We start from the raw sequence: 18,761 nt of genomic DNA on the forward strand, positions 1-18,761 counted from the left end.
AGTGTTTGAAACTGCATCCGGTCCATCTTAGAGCCTCTGCAGCAATCCCGGCTCCGCCTTGGCTTAAACTTGGGCCTGGGAGCTGACCCCTATAGGTCAGAGAAGCCCTTTCCACCTGTCCTGGGGAGGCCTGGGGTCCCTGGCCGAGCTGCGAGCAGCCCTCAGTGGTGGGTGGGCAACCAGACGGAAACCGCACAGCTGGTAAGCGCCTGTGTCCAGGCCTTGACTGAGGCTGACCCTGCCCCTGTTGCAGAAGACTCCTGAGAGTCCCTGGGGCAGCAAGGAGATCCAACCAGGCCATCCTAAAGGAAACCAGTCCTGAGTATTCATTGGAAGGACTGATGCTGAGGCTGAAACTCCAGTAGTCTGGCCTCCTGATGCGAACGGCTGACTCACTGGAAAAGACTCTGATGCTGGGAGGGATTAGGGGCAGGAGGAGAAGGGGACGGCAGAGGATGAGATGGCTGGATGGCATCACCGACTCAGTGGACATGAGTTTGGGTGGACTCCAGGAGTTGGTGATGGACAGGGAGGCCTGGCATGCTGCGGTTCATGGGGTCGCAGAGTCCTACGCGACCGAGCGACTGAGCTGACTGACCCTCCGCCCAACGGCGGCCGAGCCGGTGCCCTCCCGCCTGGAAGTGGTGTCACCGCGTTCACCCTGCACCCCCTCTGGCCCCAGGTGAGCAGACTGGAGGCCTGCACTTTTGCTAACTGTGGGGCAGCCCTGTCTCCACAGGGTCCCCGTCCCCTGCTTCTCCTTCGCTCCCGACCCTACTCCAAAGGGCGGAGCTGTGCAGCCGCAGCTCAGTAAAGGCTTTATCTGATTAAACTTTAAAGTGCGGACATGAGAGATTTTCTCCTTTAGTTTTTACTGCTTTAAAGGAAAAATACCCCAAATGCAATGTGAGTCTCCCCTCAACTCTCTCAGCCACCTCCTCCAGGAAGCCTCATGGAGGAGCCTGGCCCTGCCTCCTCTGCAGCCCGGCTGGGACTGCCTGCTCCGCACTCGCTTGTCTGTTAAGGTCCCCGTGTGGCCGCTTTTGTGTGACCACCACCTCTCGGGGCCAGTGGTCAGCCAGCCTGCTAATAGAGTTCACCAAGAGAGGATCAGCCTGGACTGGCAAATTCACTCGACGTTTTGTCACTGTCTTTATTGAGTGAGTGTGGAATCCCACCCACTGATACGCACTGACCGACCGCTCGATGGTAGCAGGTGCTGGGTTTCTCCCTCCTGCAAGGGAGGTGGGGGTGATGCAGGCACGGGATCCGAGGGAGACGGAGGAAGGAGCAGGGGCCTCTGCCCGCAGGCAGCACTCTGCGCACCCGGCTGTGCACCCAGCTGTCCACCCCGTCCACTCTGTCCACCCAGCTGTCCACTCTGTCCACCCAGCTGTCCACTCTGTCCACCCAGCTGTCCACCTCATCCACCCTTGCCCCTTCCATCCACCCAGCTGTCCACCACCGACCACCCCCCTGTCCACCTGGCTGTCCACTCTGTCCACTCACCTGTCCGCTCCTGTCTGCCCCTTGTCAACTCTGTCTACTCACCTGTCCACCTCGTTCACCCGCCTGTCCCTCCCCTGTTTTGGGGTGTGACTCTGCTGCAGAGAGGCCAGGGCAGGGAGGCCTTGTGGTTAGAATTGGCCCTACCTACAGCCCCCCCCCCCCCCCCCCCCCCCCCCCGGCTTCTTCCTCTTCCCCACACCAGGCTCGGTTCCACGAGGGTGGCACAGTCAGGAGCTCAGCCACTGCTGCAGGAGGTGACGCTCTGTGTCTGTTGCTACGGGTTCAGTTCAGTTCAGTTCAGTCGCTCAGTCGTGTCTGACTCTTTGCGACCCCATGAATCACAGCACGCCAGGCCTCCCTGTCCATCACCATCTCCCGGAGTTCACTCAGACTCACGTCCATTGAGTCCGTGATGCCATCCAGCCATCTCATCCTTGGTCGTCCCCTTCTCCTCCTGCTCCCAGTCCCTCCCAGCATCAGAGTCTTTTCCAATGAGTCAACTCTTCGCATGAGGTGGCCACAGTACTGGAGTTTCAGCTTTAGCATCATTCTTTCCAAAGAAATCCCAGGGCTGATCTCCTTCAGAATGGACTGGTTGGATCTCCTTGCAGTCCAAGGGACTCTCAAGAGTCTTCTCCAACACCACAGTTCAAAAGCATCAATTCTTCAGTGCTCAGCTTTCTTCACAGTTCAACTCTCACATCCATACATGACCCCTGGAAAAACCATAGCCTTGACTAGACAGACTAGACAGGCAAAGTAATGTCTCTGCTTTTCAGTATGCTATCTAGGTTGGTCACAACTTTTCTTCCAAGGAGTAAGAGTCTTTTAATTTCATGGCTGCAGTCACCATCTGCAGTGATTTTGGAGCCCACCCCCAAAATACACTGGTTCCATCTATTTCCCATGAAGTGATGGGACCGGATGCCATGATCTTCGTTTTCTGAATGTTGAGCTTTAAGCCAACTTTTTCACTCTCCTTGATCTTCGTTTTCTGAATGTTGAGCTTTAAGCCAACTTTTTCACTCTCCTCTTTCACTTTCATCAAGAGGCTTTTTAGCTCCTCTTCACTTTCTGCCGTAAGGGTGGTGTCATCTGCATATCTGAGGTTATTGATATTTCTCCCAGCAATCTTGATTCCAGCTTGTGTTTCTTCCAGTCCAGCATTTCTCATGATGTACTCTGCATAGAAGTTAAATAAGCAGGGTGACAATATACAGCCTTGACGTACTCCTTTTCCTATTTGGAACCAGTCTGTTGTTCCATGTCCAGTTCTAACTGTTTCTTCCTGACCTGCATACAGGTTTCTCAAGAGGCAGGCCAGGTGGTCTGGTATTCCCATCTCTTTCAGAATTTTCCACAGTTTATTGTGATCCACACAGTCAAAGGCTTTGGCATAGTCAATAAAGCAGAAATAGATGTTTTTTCTGGAACTCTCTTGCTTTTTCCACGATCCAGTGGATGTTGGCAATTTGATCTCTGGTTCCTCTGCCTTTTCTAAAACCAGCTTGAACATCAGGGAGTTCACAGTTTACGTATTGCTGAAGCCTGGCTTGGAGAATTTTGAGCATGACTTTACTAGCGTGTGAGATGAGTGCAATTGTGCCGTAGTTTGAGCATTCTTTTGCATTCCCTTTCTTTGGAACTGGAATGAAAACTGACCTTTTCCAGTCCTGTGGCCACTGCTGAGTTTTCCAAATGTGCTGTCATATTGAGTGCAGCACTTTCACAGCATCATCTTTCAGGATTTGAAACAGTGGGGGAAGCTTGAACGAGCAGAGCCTGGCCTCGGCCCGGGGAGTGCAGACGGGCGTGCTTTCTGTGCTTGGTGAGTCGGTCGAGGTGCTGAGTCACAGACGTGAGTTTTCACTCTGGCTCATTCATCTGTGGTCTGAGCTACACGTTTCCTCTTCTAAAAAATGTGATTATTGACTAGATGAAGTGAACGTTGGCTTTAACCTTGTAAGTCAAAAAAAGATAATTTTATTTTATTATGAAAATATTGAAAGACACAGTGTCACTTACTTTTTAAAACCAGCCTTACCTATTTTGTGGAGAAGGCGATAGCACCCCACTCCAGTACTCTTGCCTGGACGGAGGAGCCTGGTAGGCTGCAGTCCATGGGGTCGCCAAGAGTCGGACACGACTGAGCGACTTCACTTTCACTTTTCACTTTCATACATTGGAGAATGAAATGGCAGCCCACTCCAGTGCTCTTGCCTGGAGAGTCCCAGGGACGGGGGAGCCTGGTGGGCTGCCGTCTATGGGTCGCACAGAGTCGGACACGCCTGAAGCGACTTGGCAGTTACCTATTTTGGGAGCTCCTTGTTTCTCGCACAGTTAACCACGTATGCACACGCATCTACACAGTTTCAGTCTTGCTCGTGCACTAGTGTTCCGACTTTCTCCAGATAAGGTGTTCGCACATGTCTTTACAGACGGACACGTTACCAGTTGTCCGTGATAATGAGCCATAAGGTGGGCCTTGCGCTGCCTGTTGCTCTGGACACTTGGGTGGCTTTCTGTTTGCAAACGTGCGGCTCTGTCATTTGTCCCCTGTCGCTTCCTTATGGGGTGTGACGTGTCGAGAGGTTTGATGTGTGATGAGTTTTCACATCCCTCCTCACATCTTGCCAGCTTGCCTTCCCAGAGCGGGAAGGAGGCCCACTGTCCCAGCGTCTCCTGCCACACACTGCCCCTCAGTTCCTGGCCCCGAGTCCTCGGTTTAAACCGTTGACCGGAAGTAGAGCAGTGCCCGGCTTCTTGTGCATTTCCAGGGTCGCAGGCAACAATCCCGAGCTCATCGTGGGGTTCCTCTGTAGGACCTGGTCCTCCCTGCACAGGCTGCTGTGTGTGCCCCCGGAATTTTTCACGTCAGCCCTTTGTGATCAGGGATGACCCAGCACCCTCCCCTCAGTGCAGGCTCGCCAGGCTGGAGCAAGACCTACCTTCTGGGTGAGAACACCACTGGCGGGGGACTGGGAAGAGTTACATCATCTTCATTAGTGCATGAGTTATTCACTGGTGTCAGGCTCTTCACGGCCCCATGGACTAGCCCACCGAGCTCCTCTGTCCGTGGGATTCTCCTGGCAAGAACACTGGAGTGGGCTGCCATTTCCTTCTCCAGGGGATCTTCCCGACCCAGGGATCAAACCTGGGTCTCTCACGTGACAGGCACTACTTCACCACTCGAGCCGCCAGGAAAGCGCAATTATCTCATCACGTTTTTAGCTAAAACAGTCTCGTACACAAGGCACCGCCCAGCGCAAACCGCAGCGGGGCCGGGAAGCTCACTCGGCGCTGCTTGCGCGCTTGCTCTCGCTCGCCTCTGGATGCGGCCCTGCGTCACTTCCCGCGGCTGGTCCTGCTGGCCCCTGGCCCGCGACGTCAGCGAGGGCAGGCGCCGGCCCGCGCCTGGGCGCTGTGCGCAGCACCCGCCGAGACTGCTCTGGGCGCGTGTTTGAGCTGCTCCGAGTGGCCTTCATACACAGAGCCGTGCCCAGCAAATTTCCTTCTAGAGCTCTTAAAACGGGCTTGGAGGCTTTTCTTAAGATTTGTCTGGAAACAGTTATGTAATTTCAGCCTATGTTATGCAGTCAGGTTCGGAACATCTTATCAAACTTGCTCTGAGGGTTGGTAGCTGGGTTCTCCGGAGGCGAGTTACTAGCGTGCGGGAACAAGCGGCCTCTTTCACGGCCCCGTGTGGCCACCCCTGTGAGCAACGAAGGGCTAATTCTCAGGTGGCTGTGGCAGGATTAGGCCTCCTAGTTCCCTCGGGACACTGGGCCCTTTGTTCCCGTGGCTGCCCTGCTGTCGTGAGCCACACACCCTGACCCTGAGCGGCCCCGCGGTCACACCTGCCCTTCACCCCGAGCGGCTCCATCCGCAGGGCCGCCGCCTGCTGTGCCGGAGGTGTCGCCGGGCGGGAGGCTGGGGCCACTGCCCTGCCGCAGCTGGGCCGGGCTGCGGGCACCAAGGTGGGCCCGGGTCCGCCCCGGCGCCTCTGATCGGGAACCGGGAACCGAGGAGGCAGCAGCCGGCTATCCAGGGAGAGGCGGGGCGGGCTCTGCGTCGGTGGAGAGGCCGCCGCCTGCAGGGACCCGCCTGACCGCGGCGCTGGCGCCTCAAGCCCCGAGCAAGCGGCAGCGCTTCCGGGGAAGCTGCTCTCGCCGGGGAGCCTGCGGTCACCATGCCGCGCTGCTTCTGTGTGTTCCTGCCCTCTCCGCCAGGAGGCGTGACTAACCCGGGGACAGAGGGGAGCCGCAGGCCTCGGCAAAGCTCCCTGTCCCCTGGGCTTCCCTTCAGTCGCACCGCTGCCCTCCGTCGCCAGTGTGGGCCCGTCCTTGACATCCGTGTAGACTGTCCGCCGTCAGCTCAGGGCCAGTTCTCAGCTGAATCTGCTCCCGACCACAGGGATCCCTTGCTGGGTTCGAAAGATCCTTAAACTTGCAGTGCTGGTCATCTGCGCATCTCACAGCCCTTAGGACCTTGTGCCTTGTGCTAAGGCTGCCAGCAGACAGGTCATCTCTACTGGCTGGCCTGAGCCGCAGGCCGTCTGCTTTTGCGTTTCCTGCGGAATATATTGTGGACAGCAGGCATTGTTACGTGGATGAGTCAATAGTTGCTCTCTGAATGTTGCATTGACCATACATGTGACTGACTGTGAATTCATTCACTGAATTGATAACTGTTTGATGAACAAACATCTGTTAAAGAGATGAAGAGTATTATTCCCTTTCAATAATAGAAGGAACACTGGAAAGAGGGCCAAGAAAGAAACAGAGGACCACACTTTCAACCAGCTGGACCAGACCACAGGCGCCCTCAGAGAACCAGGAGACACACAGGCTGCAGGTGAGACGGTCCCCAGGGGAGACACAGGCCACATGTGAGACGGTCCGCAGGAGAGACACTTGTCAGGCCCCAAGACGATTCTCAGGACGTTTTGAAACATTGAGCTCACACACACTACCTTCTCTGGTCACAATGGAGTGAAACTGTAAATCAACAACAGAGGAAACAGGAATATTTGCAAACACATAGGAAGTGAGTAACGCGAACAGTCAATGCATCGAAGAAGCCATGAGGGAAACTGGAAATCCCTCTGAGAAGATACCTGTTGCCCAATCACTCAGTCGTGTCAGACCGTTGGCAACCCCGTGGACTGCAGAACGCCAGGCTTCCCTGTCCTTCATTATCTCCTGGAGTTTCTCAAACTCATGTCCACTGAGTCAGTGATGCTATTCAACCATCTCATTCTCTTTTTCCCCTTCTCCTCCTGCCCTCAACCTTTCCCAGCATCAGGGTCTTTTCCAAGGAGTCAGCGTTTTGCATCAGGTGGCCAAAGTATTGGAAAGGAAATACTTAGACAAGAATTGAAAGGGAAACACAATATATCTGAGCTTAAGGGGCGCAGCAGTGATAGTGCTCAGAGGGAAATTCATTAGCTGCAAACACCTACGCTGAAAAAGTAAAACTATTTCAAAAGAAACTCCATGTTCATTGAAACATATTTAAAACACCCAACACATGAAAACCTTTTAAATGCTTCTCATTAGATGGATGGATAAAGGAATGCGGTGTGTGTGTGTGTGTATTTAGACAGCTGTTCCTTGACTTACAGTGGGGATTGTGTCCCAGTAAACCTATCGTGAATGAAAATATTTAAGTCAAAAATGCATTTAATACACCTCAAACATGCTCAGGACACTAAAGTCTATTTCATAACAAAGTGTTGAAGAGTTCACATGATTTATTGAACACCGTACTGAAAGTGAAAATCAGAGTGGCCGTCTGTACAGGGTGACTGCAAGTGCGCAGGCCATTTGCCCTTGTGACCGCGGGGAAATGGGGCGTCCGCCCCTGCCCAGCATCAAGAGCCCACCATCGCCAGCCCAGAGAAGGTCAGACTCAAAACTCAGAGAGCAGTTTCCACTGGACATGCAAGCAGTGCCGCTGTGTGGACCCGAGAGCAGTGCGCTCAGTGAGAGGGCTTAGACACGAATGTCACAAGGCGCAAGCTTCCTTTTACATGAAACGTCCAGAGGCGGAAAGACCTTAGAGATGGACGCAGCCTGGTGGTCCCTGGGGCTGGCAAGTGGGAGGCGCAGGGGTTACTTAATGGTTTGGGGGTATTTTTCTGGGGTGAACATTTTGAAAAAATTTTAGAACCAGAGAGAAGTGGAGAGAAGTAGTGGCTATAGACATTGAAACTGCACCGAATGCTACTGGGTTATGGACTGCGGGAGGCCCAGCCAGTCCAGCCTAGAGGAGACCAGCCCTGGGTGTTCACTGGAAGGACTGATGGTAAAGCTGAAACTCCAATACTCTGGCCACCTCATGTGAAGAGTTGACTCATTGGAAAAGACTTCGATGCTGGGAGGGATTTGGGGCAGGAGGAGAAGGGGACGACAGAGGATAAGATGGCTGAGTGGCATCACTGACTCGATGGACATGAGTCTGAGTGAACTCTGGGAGTTGGTGATGGACAAGAAGGCGTGGTGTGCTGCGATTCATGGGGTCGCAAAGAGTCGGACACAACTGAGCGACTGAACTGAACTGAACTGATACACTTTAAAGTAGTTAATTGTGTGCTAGGTACATTTTACATCAGTAAAATACATGTGAAAGAAAGAGTTGTATTTCTGAGCAAGCCCATCCTCTCACTGTGGCAGTTACTGAGGTTTTCAGTTAACAGATGAAATCCGGTTTGGCCCTCGCTCTTGTTTTGCTGCCATGTCAGGGCCTTTGGGGACCAGATCGGCCCAGAGGCTGAGGCTCTTGCAGACGCTGCCTGTGGAATCTGCTCCTACGAGTCTGAAGAGCACATGGATTCTCCCCGGGAGTTGCCTCTGAGCCTCTGGCCTCCTGGGACACGGTCAGAGCAAGGTCAGAGCTCACTCTGCTTCACCTGGCCGTCGTGGCTGGTGACTGCTGCACTCTCTGCACCTGTGGGGTGACCGTCCCCTGGGGCTTCACTCAAGAAGGGGGCTCTGAGTCCTTGAGTGGGCCTCAGAGGCATCACGGGCAGCCTGCCATGCAGGCCGAAGGGTGGGGCAAGGGCTCTGGCCTACCAGAGGCTCGGCAGGAAACCACCAGCTTTCTCCAGACTCCAGTCCCTCCTCCCCACCTGCCTGCACCCTTCCCTTCCTTTCCCTTCCCTTCTCAGGGTTGGGTTTCTTGAATCTGGAGTTAAGCTCCAGGACAAGAGCTGGGCATTCTCTCCCAGACCCCCTCCTACTCCACCCCCAGCAATCCGGCTTGGAGGAAGCCCTCCATCCCGTGACAGGAGGCCCTCTTGTGCAGGGTGGTCGCCCGCTTGTTGGGGGCGCATTCGTACCGGGGAGCACTCATTGGGCGGGAGCACTCATGCTGGGGAGCACTCACTGGGGAGCACTCATTCTGGGCTGCACTTGTCGTGGGGGAGCACTCATGCTGGGGAGCACTAGTTGGGGGAGGACTCATGCTGGGCCACACTTTGTGGGGGAGCACTCATTGGGGAGCACTCACTGGGGAGCACTAATGCTGGGCTGTGCTAGTGGGGGAGCACTCACTGGGGAGCACTCATGCTGGGGAGCACTCGTTGGGGAGCACTCCTGCCCGGTGGCTGTCCCTGCTTCAGTGAGACCGCAGCAACCATGGGATGACTAAGGAGATTCAGTCACGTCTGTGTTTGCCAGAGTTTCCAGTCCCTGAGGCCAAGCTCACCACCACATGCTGACCCCAGCCAAGCAGACCTGGGCGCCAGCCCTCGGCCCTCTGTCCTCATTTCTGGTGGGCAGCGGCCTTCCACGCCCAACACGCGGCCACTTCCAAGCCCAGCTTTGTCAGCATCCCAGGCCGGGTCCCCAGCGAGCATCCTGGAGACTGACCCCTGGCCTGGGCGGCCCTTGGCATGTCCACACAGACCCCCTCTTCCTGGTAAAAGGATGTCTGACTGCGGTAGAACCCACAAGACCCTGGAGGCCCCGGAACAGGAGGCACCGCGTTCCTCCAGCTGTTGTGAAAGCCTCGCTCCAAATGTGGCCCAGCAGTCAGAGTAAAAGTGGAATTTCTGTGTATCCTCTTACTCGCTGACCATGTGTCTCGTCTTCCCAGCCAGAAGGCCTCATGGAACAGCATCCCGGGCAGACCGCAGGGAGGAAGGTCACATCCCTGACCTGTGGGGGGGGCTTCCACGGGCTTGTTCAAGGGACTGAGCCGGGGAGGGGGGTTCATCAGGCAGGGGGAGTGGCCTGGGCCAGGGTGCCATCCATCTGGGGGTGGGGGTCCCGCTGAGTGAGAACAGAGGCTGGAGCTGAGGGTGGCGCCTGGAGCCGAGTCCCCAGGAGGAGGGGGACCGGGGGGTGGAGGCCAGGGGGACCGGGCAGGCTCTGGGCCTCCACGCCTGTGACGGACACAGACAGCCTGTGCACCCCCAAGGGTCGTGACCCCAGGATGTGGTTATGAGCTCCACTCCTGCCTTCCTTGGGAGCCCCAACGCCCAGCTGACCCTTGAGGGTCCCAGGTCCACTTTGCTCTGGGACCTCTGGTGCTGGTGCTGACTGTCACGCCCCTGGGTCACCGTGCCCCACTGTTCTGTCCAGGAAGGAAAAGGGCCCGAGGCCAAGGAGACGGCTGTGTTTGATTAGGGAGATGTCCAGAGCCCTACCTTGGGAGGCCGGGGTTTGGGCCAAGATCAGAAGAATCTAAGCCCTGGCCACACTAGTTGGGTGGAGGGGCTCCAGCAGGCAGGGCAGCAGCAGCGTCTCAGCCAAGAGAGACGTTCAGTCCTCCCGGACTGCAGAGATGCTTGGGGCCCTGGCCAGCAGGCCCTGCTCCCCTAATCAGTGGTCAATCTAAAAAAGAGGTGGAAAATTTTATCTGAGCCAACCTGAGGATTATAACTCAGCAGACAGTCTTTCAGAATCTCTGAGGACATTCTGCCCCTCAGAGGTCAAAGTACAGCTAGATAAGTGAGGCAAAGGGTCTTGCGTCAAAGTCACGTATTAACGATTCACATCGTCCAGCAAGGCGAGCGGTGGGTCGTTGCAACTCCTTACAGGATTGGGAAAGAAATGTCATCTCCTAAAGAGTCACCTCGCGAGTGCCCGGAGGAGACCTGCTTTCCTTCCTGGGGGCAGGCAGGCCCTTCTGCATCTCCACCTCGCTGTCCGCATCTCGTCCTCCCTGCCGTCCGCCCCCTGCCGTCCCGCCATCCGCCTCCCCGTCCGCCTCCCTGTCCGCCTCCCCATCTGCATCCCATCTGCCTCCCTTCCGCCCTGCCACCCCCTCTAGGAAATTTGTTAATTTCATGTGAATTTTTGTATTAAATTTTTTTGGAATGAGGCAAGAGTTTTAAGGGACTTTCTTTGTTTTATTGCAGATGAACATCCAGGTGACCCAGAGTCATTTCTGGAAAGAGTATTTTTTCCCCCTTGAATTGCATCAGCACCTTTGTCAAGCCAGCTGACTGCACCTGAGCAGGTCTGTTTCTGGAATCTGCTCTTTGCAGTTCATCTGTTGGTCTGTTATAGCCATGATATATCACTCTTGATCAGCGTTACTTGAAATGATCTTGGAATCATGCAGTAGAAATTCTCCACCCTTGTTCGTTTCCCTGCTTGCTCTGGATAAGTCCTATACATTTCTATACAAATTTTAGAATTAGCTTGAATGCTCATTTCTACTGAAACCATTTTAGGGGTTTGACTGGGACTGTGCTGATTCTGCAGGTTGGCTGGGGGGGATCGGCCTCTTGATGATTCTGACAATACAGAGGCTCCACTCCGTGGCCTCAGTGTTCCTTTACTCACCTGGCTCTCATTCAATATCTCTCAGCAACGTCTCTGCACGCTACGCCTATGGGTCTTGTGTGCCTTTTGTCAGGTTTATTTCTAAGCATCGATGTGTCTAGTTTTGTCCTTTGAACGAGTTGCCGCTTCATAAGATGCTGCGCAGGGGTGCCGAGAGGTCCCACACACCCGCTGCTGGGTGTCCGCAGGTGGTGGGAGCTTACTTGACAAGAGTAACTGTTCAAAACCAGGAGCTTTATGTAGTTAGCACTGTTAACTAGACTAGTTAGTACAGGTAACACCAGTAACTATACCAGTTAGCACCGTTAACTGGACTAGTTAGCACAGGCAACACCATTAAATAGACTAGTCGACGCGGTTGCTAGGCTATTTAGGACAGTCAGCACCGTTAACCAGACCGGCTAGCACAGCCCGCACAGCTGCGAGACTACAGGGCTCACGGGGCCGCCGGCCTTGGCAGGGTCGCGCTCCTTTGGGGTGTCTCGTGCAGGGATCCCACGACGTGTGGACCCTGAAGCCGTGTTCAGGACGTGAAACTTACATCCCCGCAGAGGACTCTTCATGTTGTTCTCCCCAGCCCTTGGCTTCTCCTCCATCACGATGATCAGTCATTTCAGGAGCAGAGCGTAACTGCAGTGCACTGGTTCCAGGATGGGCCAGGGCTTGTCTAACCACGGAGGACACGCAGGTGTTTCTGGGCTGTAGCTGTCACAGGTAAGGCTGCTGTGAACGTTTGAGTATAGACTTTTTTGTGAATGCAAATTTTTGTTTCTCCAGGATAACCCCGGAGAGCAGTTGTGGGTTGTATGGTAGATATATATTTAACTTTTTAAGGAAACTTTGAGACAAACAGAATGGATGGAGGTGAGTCAAATGTGGCGGGGGAGGGCGGGGGCAGGAGGACGTAGGACCAAATTTAGGGAAAAGAGTCTTGGAATTTTCCTTTCAAAAATCCATTTGTAAAGAAATAGACCTACTATATATGGTAAATCAATTTTCAACAAAGGTGCCAAGACAATGCAAAGGGAAAAGAAAGCTTTTTCAACAAATACTGTTGGATCCACTGAATGTCCTTATAGGGAGAAAAACATGTCCTTTCTCTCATACAGCACACACACACACAGCTCAGATGGGTTAGACATAAACGTAAATTCTAAACCTGTGAACCTTCTTCAAGGAAACACGGGAGACAGCCTTTCGCTTGGGGCAGGCAAAGATTTCTTAGAACACAGAAAGCATGAAATAATCATAAAAATTGATCAATTGGGCTTCGTTGCTATTAAAAACTCCTCCTATTAAGAAAAAGACAAAGGACAGAAACCTACGCAGCCCTGACACCCAGCCATCCCACCCTTTGATGTTTACTCAGGAAACAAAACGTGTGTCCACACCAAGGTGTGAACAAGAAGCTTCCTTCAGAATCGCTGAAGCCATGAGCAGACCACATGTCTCCCCTCTGGTGACACGTCTGCCTCACGGAGCACAGGGCTGCTCAGAAATAAAAAGGGAAGAAACACACGGAAGGACAGGTGAGTCTCAAAGTCACAAAGCCGAGTGAAAGAAGCCGGGCTGAAAAGAGCCCACGTGTGTGGTTCCGATCGTACAAAATTTGTAGGCACAGGCAGACGGCTTCTGGGATGTCCTGGAGAGGTGTGATGGACACAGTGAGGTTTCTGGATTCAAACACACACCCAAACCTAGTTACACACTTCAGGTGCATTCAGCTTATTGCTCTCTAGTTTTAATTTGATAATCTTACACCAACGAAAAAAATACTTAAAAAAATGTGAGTAGGTACTGACTAAGGTCCGTACAGTCAAACTGGTTTTTCTAGTAGTTGTACAAAAGTGAGAGTTGGACCGTGAGGAAGGCTGATGCTTTCCAACTGTGGTCCTGGAGAAGACTCTTGAGAGTCACTTGGACTGCAAGGAGATCAAAGTAGTCAATCCAAAAGGAAATCAACCCTGAATATTCACTGGAAGGACTGATGCTGAAGCTCCAATACTTTGGCCACCTGATGCAAAGAGCCAAATCACTGGAAGACACCTTGATGCTGTGAAAGATTGAACCCAGGAAGAAAAGAGGGTGGCAGAGGATGAGATGGTTGGGTGGCATCCCTGACTCAACGGACATGAGTTTGAGCAAGCTCCGAGAGATGGTGAAGGACAGGGGAGCCCGGCGTGCTGCAGCCCGTGGGGTCACAAGGAGGTGGACACGACTGAGCAAGTAAACAGCAACCGATGGCTCAGGGCCAGGCCCGCCGGCCCACCTTGTCCTGTGGGGGTCTGCCTGGACAGGAGCATCCCCGCAGGGCTGTGGGCGGCCACCTGGACGTGTGCTGGGCTCCGTCCTCAGACGTCCGCACGCCACCCACTCCACCCACCCACCCCCATGCAGCGTGGAGAGGCTTGCTCCTGCTTGTCTGGAACCCGGGGCCAACCTGGCCTTTCAGCCCAATCTTTTCAGCTCCCTGGGGTCTCGGCCCGGCCAGCTCTGGCTGAGGTGTGCAGGCCTGGCCCTCACCCGTCACAGCACCCGGGCAGCCCTCACAAGGTCCTGGGGACCATGGCCTGTGCCTCTGTGCGGCGGCCCTGCTTCAGACGGCCTGGTCAAGCTCACGGCTCCGATAGGCCACATGCGAAGTGCTGGCTGCTTGGTGCCGCGGTGCCCCTGGCCAGGCACCTTGGTGGAGGGCCTCCTGCAGCCATCCGGAGCGAAGGTACGAGACCCACCATCTGCTGTGGGAGGGGCCGCTGGGTCTGGGCAGGTAAAGGCCGTGGAGGAGCATCCCGGGAGGGCCTGGCGCCCGGCTCGCCTCTCCACCTGCTCACAGAAGTCAGTGGGCCTGCCTCTCCCCTGACCCGAATGCCCAGCCTTGCCCGGGGTCCTAGTATGGGAAGGCCTGTCCTTGCCTCCCTGGGGTCTCAACTCCAGGTCAGGACCCAGTCCTTAGGCACGATGCCTCCGGGAGCCTCCGCCCCAGGACCTCCAGCTGCTTGGAGGAAAAGTGGAAAACAGCTCCCAAAAGCCGCCTTTGGCCCCGGGCCACTGTTTTCTCTCCTAGCAAACTTGGCCCCCATGTGCTGTTTGACCAGGAAAGGTTTGGCCGCTGTCTGCCTGCTGCGAAGCGCAGCCTGACCGAGGCCAGAACAAACAGAGCCTTGGGGGGCTGGCTGCTGGCCCAGCAGCCCGCCTCTCTCCGCAGCCCTTGCTTTTGCTGGATTTCAGACTGTCCCCTTAAATCTCTCCCAGAAGACCCAGCTTCTTCCCCTTTAGCGAGGAAAGGGGTGGCAGCCTGATCTCCCAGACATCTGTCTCACAGCAGCCAAACTGGGGGTGCTGTTGGCCCCGCCGCCTGCTTCCTGTTGCTGTGGCAACTGCTGTTTGCGGTAAACTGCACTCAGGAGGCTTGGGGCTCCTTTTGGCCGTGAGCTGCTGGAGGCCTGGACGTGCCTTTGTTTTTACGTCTTCTCTTTGCTCCCCCGGAGAAGTGCCTGGCACAGAGAAGCTACGCCTCAGCTTCACAAGCGTGCACAGCTGTGGAGTGCCCTCTCCACACCAGGGCCAGTGCCAAAGGTCAGCTGAAACTCAGCAACTTTGCAAACTGCGATCACAATCGGAAAAGCCCCTTGCTGCACGGAATTTGCAAAAATGACTAGCTTCCTAAAACCCAAAAGGGCTGTGTAGGACTGAGCTGGTGAAGGCAGGGCGGCAGCCAGCGTGAAGCTCCTTAGTGCTTGCGGAAAAGACGTTCACCCGCAATAGGTTTTCACCAGGTCCAGAGGATCTTTCAAGAGCTCAGAGCTGGAAAGCACAACACAAGTGCCAGGAAGTGTGGGTCCCTCAGAGACCAGCCCTCAGTAGGGGGCGGGGCGTGGGGGCTGTGGGGGCGGGGACTGGGGGGGCGCGGTGAGCAGGGAGCGGGGGCGGGGAGCGGGGAGCTGGGGCTGTGGGGGGTGGTGAGCCGGGCAAGGGTGGGGGACGGTGAGCGGGGAGGCAAGCAGGATTCTCGGCAGGGACTCCCTGTCCTGCGCTCAGCCCCCACCGCTCGCAGAGCCCATGTTTGTCCAGGCCAGAGTCCAGCGTGTCTCAGCCCTGAGCCGCCAGGCAGGCTCCAGGGTCCTGGCTTGGACTGTGGCCCTGGCCTCTGCATTCTCCTCGTAGCCGGCCAGGCCCCAGGGTGACGGCTCAGCCCCCCTTCACAGCTTAAGACCCCATCGGCTCAGTGCCTGCCTGTCAGTAGCTGGGGGTCAGTTGAGGCTGTGCTGGGCTCCGAGAGCTGCAGGGCCACCTCCGGGGATCCTCTTCCCAGCACGGGTGGCCTGACCTTGGGGCCCAAACCCAACAGCACAGCATCTCCAGCCCTGCTTGCCTCCAAGCCCAGCCTTCCCTTGCCTTCCTTTGACCTAGCTGGTACAGTGGCCCACTTCCACAGAACAGGAGTCCCGCCTTAATCCCACCTGCCAAGTCCTTGTCCCCTGTGAGGTGATGTCCCCCTTGGTCCAGGAGTTCAGACACAGGTGCCTTGGGGGAGCGGTCTCCACGCGGCCCACCTGGACACTCGCTCCCGGAATGCAGTCTCCCCTCCTATCTCCGCCCTGGCTCAGCCAGCCCCACGGCCAGCACCTCCCTGGTGGCCCTCACCTGCCACCCCGTCCCTTCTGGATGCTCAGCTGCCCCACAGTGGAGCCTTCCTGAACACAGCGCCAGCCTTGGCCTTGCGCCTGTGCGCCCAAGACAGGGTGGCCTCCCAGAGCGGGGCGGGGACACCCCTGAGGGAGGCGGGACCAGGGTCTCCGCAGGCCCTGGTGAGAGGCCTGGAGGCTGTCTCAGTTTCCCGAGCTGGGAATGGGCACAAGCGCAGGAGGCAGGGTCAGGCCCCGACCAACCTCACAGCTGCTGGCCAGCTCGTGTGCTGCATGGCCCCGGCCAGTGTGCTGACCTCTCCGTGGCCCCGGCCTCGGACAGCACAGAGCGAATAACAGTGCCTATTCCAGAAGAGTCACACAGCGCCGAATGGGTCATCCACCGAGGAGCTGGTGAGTGCTGGGGTGGAGCCATTGTGAGGAGGGGCCAGGGTCTCAAGGAGCAGGTGTCAGGCGGGGAGGCCAGGCAGGGGAGGCCAGGCAGGGGAGGCCAGGTGGGGGAAGCCAGGTGGGGGAAGCCAGGTGTGAGAGGCCAGGTGGAGGAGGCCAAGTGTGGGAGGCCAGGTGTAGGAGGCCAGGTGTGGGCGGTCAGGTGTGGGAGGCCAGATGTCGGAGGCCAGGCAGAGGAGGCCAGGTATGGAAGGCCAGGTGTGAGAGGCCAAGTGTGGAAAGCCAGGCAGAGGAGGCCAGGTGTGGGCGGTCAGGTGTGGGAGGCCAGGTGTTGGAGGCCAGGCAGAGGAGGCCAGGTATGAGAGGCCAGGTGTTGGGGGCCAGGTGTGGGAGGCCAGGCAGAGGAGGCCAGGCATGGGAGGCCAGGTACGGGAGGCCGGCCCGAGCTTCTCAGGAAGAGTGTTTTCAGGCTCTAGGGGGAGGGCCGCCTTCCAGGCAAGTGACTGTATGTTCTGGACTCTCCCAGGCACCCATGAGCCGAGGACTCGGCAGACTTGGGATACAGGGCCTGCTGCCCATCTACTCCCCGTGTGAGGGGAAGACTGAGCTGGAGCCTCAGGCCCCTGGAAGCTTGCCTGCCCTTCCTTCCTTCCTTGGGGTCACAATGGTGTCCCCCACCTGGACGCGCAGCTGCTCTGCTGGCTGGCCTGGAGGCCCCCGGCTCCTCCCTGGGGAGAGGGTGCCCTTACTCTCGACCGTGATATCAATGTTCCTATAGAACACCTTTGTAGCTTTCTCAGTGACGCCTGGAATCTCCCCTGTGAGCTCTCATTTTTCAATGGGTGCCCCCAACCTGTCCCACTCCTGACTGGGTCAGGGAAAACACAAGCTGAGCCTGGAATATCTTGTGGGGCCAGAAAGCCAGGAAATGTTCCCCAATTTAATTAATTAGGAAAGTTAGAGCTTGTAGCAGACGCAGGGCACACCCTGGGAGTGCTGCCAGCAGCCACAGACTCAGGCTGGCGTATTGTTACCCAGAGTGACACGTGTGTGCGAGCCGGGCCGGTGGAAACAGCCGCTTGTGTAAACAAACCAACAGGGACGAGAGCAGCGCTGCTTTCAGGAAACGTTCCCTCACAAGTGACAGGGAGAGAGGGAAAGAGCAGGGCGCCTGCGTGCGCCCGCTCCAGCTGCGGAGGGTCACGGGGCAGGAGGACAGACGTCCGTAGGCACGCAGAGCCTTGCACGCCTCTCTGGAGTCGCCTCAGCGTCAGTGAGGCTCCACGGCTCTGTCTTCATGTCCACAGTGCAGCCAGCTTGTTCTCCACGGGGCGGGGTGCGAGGTGGGGGTGGGTGTCTGAGCATGCTGGGGGCTGCCCAAGGACTGTCCCTGTGACAAGCAGAACCCTCCCCCAGGGAGCCAGCCACTGGTCTAGAGGGACTGGGCAGATGGTCAGCTGGGCAGCTGGTGAGCTGGATCGGTAGTCAGCTGGGTTGAGTAGTTAGAAGGGCTAGGTAGTAGGTATCGAGCGTGGTCAGCTGGGTAGGCGGTCAGCTGGACTGAGAAGTAAGGTGGGTTAGCTTATTAGTGGGGTCAGGTAGTCAGCTGAGTCCGCTCCAGGTTAAGTGAGCGCCCCTGCAGGGGCCGCGGCGTCTGAGCTGCCCTGCTTCGTCCTGCCCTGTCCTGTCAGACCGCGTGTGTCAGCAGCTGCGCTGCAGGCTGTCCTGGGACTTGTCAGACCGACATCCAGTGCCCCTCCCTGCCTGCCACTCAGTGGCCCGGGTGATGCCAGAGCTGCCCCGGCAGGACCCTCACCTATTGCGATGAAAACGGAGGAGCCAGGGCTGGTGTTCCAGGCCAGGGAAGTCCCTGGTTTGGGGGGCACAGACCAGGCTGGAGGTCCCCAGGCCAGTGGACGCTGACTGGGGCGCACATCCCCAGAAGCCCCAGGAAATGAGGTCAGAGCTCCACGCTTGGAGGAGGGTCTGGGTGAGACCCTTTCATTCCGGGAGAACTGGGAGGCAGGCCTGCTTCTAGGGCAGGCGCCGGCGGCCGTGGACCCCGAGCAGGGCTCGCGCACGGGCTGGGGTGGGGCCCAGCAGTGCAGCACCGGGGTGGCGGGCAGTGCTGGTCACTGAAGAAGCCAGAGTCTTCCTCCTAACCCACGTGATCGCCAGGCTCCTCGAGAAGCAGGGGCCCAGGTCTGAGGGCCCTGTCGGCTCTCCGAAGTGCATGGAGTCCAGGACGTGCGAGGGTGAGGACTGAGGCGAGGGCAGCTGCCTGTAGCCAGGGAGGGCCTGGGAGCAGCCAGCAGGGGCCGGGCCCGGAGAAGCTGGAGGCCGCAGCTCTCTGCCCCAGCACCCTGCACCTGTGGGCCCAGGACCCCGGCCCACAAACGAGGCTCTGGCTCCTGCGTCTCAG

General features: G+C 56.7%; 1 long non-coding RNA gene across 4 annotated transcripts in view; it reads left to right on the plus strand.

Moving 5' to 3' along the window:
* The window catches only part of LOC114116649 (uncharacterized), a 54,610-nt gene extending 37,468 nt beyond the window's left edge, over positions 1–17,142 (plus strand). For 3 of the 4 annotated variants that reach the window (XR_009595174.1, XR_009595176.1, XR_009595175.1), the window contains 2 exons: positions 1–16,342; positions 16,866–17,142. The exon at positions 1–16,342 is cut by the window's left edge and continues 17,964 nt beyond it. This is a non-coding gene — a long non-coding RNA (uncharacterized LOC114116649). The remainder of the gene's footprint in view (positions 16,343–16,865) is intronic. The other variant, XR_003590528.3, reaches the window with a different exon arrangement.
* Positions 17,143–18,761: the final 1,619 nt, after the last annotated feature.

The sequence above is a fragment of the Ovis aries genome, chromosome 10, assembly GCF_016772045.2.
Source record: "Ovis aries strain OAR_USU_Benz2616 breed Rambouillet chromosome 10, ARS-UI_Ramb_v3.0, whole genome shotgun sequence".
Lineage (NCBI taxonomy): Eukaryota > Metazoa > Chordata > Mammalia > Artiodactyla > Bovidae > Ovis > Ovis aries.